This window comes from Pinus tabuliformis, chromosome 1_2, assembly GCF_031772625.1.
Source record: "Pinus tabuliformis cultivar Carrire ecotype Pingquan chromosome 1_2, CPIR1, whole genome shotgun sequence".
Taxonomy (NCBI): Eukaryota; Viridiplantae; Streptophyta; class Pinopsida; order Pinales; family Pinaceae; genus Pinus; species Pinus tabuliformis.
Genome location: NC_142298.1, coordinates 86,356,424 through 86,358,625, shown reverse-complemented (window position 1 = coordinate 86,358,625; position 2,202 = coordinate 86,356,424). Strand labels below are relative to the sequence as shown.

The 2,202-nt window shown below is 35.6% G+C and overlaps 1 pseudogene; it reads left to right on the top strand.

Moving 5' to 3' along the window:
* Positions 1 to 402: 402 nt before the first annotated feature.
* LOC149204555 (inositol 4-methyltransferase-like) lies at positions 403 to 1,945 on the top strand (annotated as a pseudogene).
* The last annotated feature ends 257 nt before the right edge of the window (positions 1,946 to 2,202 follow it).

Sequence of the window (2,202 nt, the reverse complement as noted above, 5' to 3'; positions counted from 1 at the left end):
ATGAAAAGAAAAAAATCTAGAAAACACTTTGGTGAGGATGACATTGATAATACCTTCTTAATGCAATATTCATAAGTAGATGGTTATGTATTTCTTTAGCCATCTCCATAAAAATCGAGACCTCTGTTTCCTTTGAGGTAACAATAACATGACGATTTACATTAACACAAGACGCAAATACTTTTTGCAAAATTTTGAAAGGCATTATAGATTATGAATAGTGTTAAACAATATAATTCAATTATCAATTTGCCATGAATTGACACCATATTTATCTTCCATTAATATTGATAACTTATTTGTAGACATTTGTTAAACTCATAACTTTGGAATTGCACTTACAGTGAAAATCTTATGGCTTAGCTTTAGATCATTGTGTTCATGTCGTGTACTATCTCTGAGATGGAATGCATTGAAATTGGAGATAGTTGTAAGGTATTTCGTTAGAGGCAACATTGCCTAGGTAGCTATAAAGACAACCCTGGGAACTAGTCATTCCTACCCTTTTTGGGGGAAAAAACAAAGGGTGTGGTTTGCTTGCTCAGTGTTTGTTCGCCGTGGTTGATGCTACTTTTTCTTCTGCAATTCTTCCTCCTTCTTCTTCACCTTCTAAAATCCCCAAGCAGTGGATTCCACCTCCACTCATTTCCAACTTTGTCACCTGATATATTCTATGGGTAAGCCCATGATCTTGAAAGTTGTGGTTCTCATCAACATTCCAGACATTATCGCCACCCACAGTGGAGGTCACACTCTTTATGTAGAGGAGATCACTTATTATATTGGAGATTCCACCAAGAATCCGCCTCACTTGGAATAGTTGTTTCACGTTCTCAGGCATCTTCCCTGATACCATGTCTTCACCGAGACAAGGGACGCTGGAAATGACTTGAAGAAATACAAATATGGTCTTACCAACCTCTCCAAAATGTTGATGCAGAAAGAAAGCAATGAATATCACACACCTCTATTACTTATAATCACCAGAAATGAGATGTTTTCTAGATGGGAGCACCTTCACGAATATGTGATTGAATACTACAATGCCTTCCACAGATCTTTCGACATGGGAAATTGGGAACATATGTAGAGAAATCCCAAATAAAGCGACATGTTTAACAACAGAATCGAAACTAACACTCACTTGGCCATGGATTCTGCTTTTGATATTTGTAATGATGGGTTTAAGAATATAAATACTTTGGTGGACATGGGAGGAGGAATATAGGATGCCTTATCCATGATTATCAATGAACACTCTCACATTCATGCCATCAATCTGGATCTCACACATGTAATTTCTAGTGCCCCTACTTTACCAGGTGATTATCAATCAACACTCTCACATTCATGCCACCAATCTTGATCTACCACAAGTAATTTCTAGTGCCCCTAGTTTAGCAGGTAACCTCTACATATCCCAGCTATTAAACTATTTTGTCATAAGCATTGTAACTATTTAGAGGATCACTTGAAGTCAGTGGACTTATTAGTATTGGGAGTTTGAATTAGGAGCATAGAACGTGGGTGGGAATATGTTTGACCAGATGCCTTCAGCTGATAGTGAGTTTATCAAAGTAATCCCTCTCCATTTCCTTCACTACATTTAAGCAATGAGTAAATTACATACATGTAAACTTCACTGATTTAGTAGATTTTGTTGCTGCTAAAAATTATTTATTGATATCTTACTTTAATTAATTATTGTGAATGAAATTACAATGGGTTTTGCATGATTGGAATGATGAGTATTTCCTAAAAATATTGAATAAGTGATATGAGGCTACTCCAAATAATGGGAATGTGATAAAGTTTGGATTTAATTGTTGAAGAAGAAGATGTTGTTGAAGAATGGTGTTTGAGGCATATGCGATTATTGTTTGATGTAGGAATGATGGTTTATACTAATGGTGGGAAAGAAAGAACTAATAAAGACCATCATTGAAAAATCTATCGAAAATAAAATGGGCAATGTCACACTAGTTTTATTTGGTTTACATGCACAAGAAAAGAAAAAGAAACAGTTGTTTTCTAGATGCGCCATTTTTTCACCCTGTCAATACTCTCCTCGTGCATTCGAGTTCTTGTTTGGTCATATTACACTTCCAATTTAGTGACCATGTCGACTGACAATTGACGGTTTTTCTAATATTTATGGAGCAAGCTTTCATAGATAGTTTGTGCATAACATCATCTAGTAAA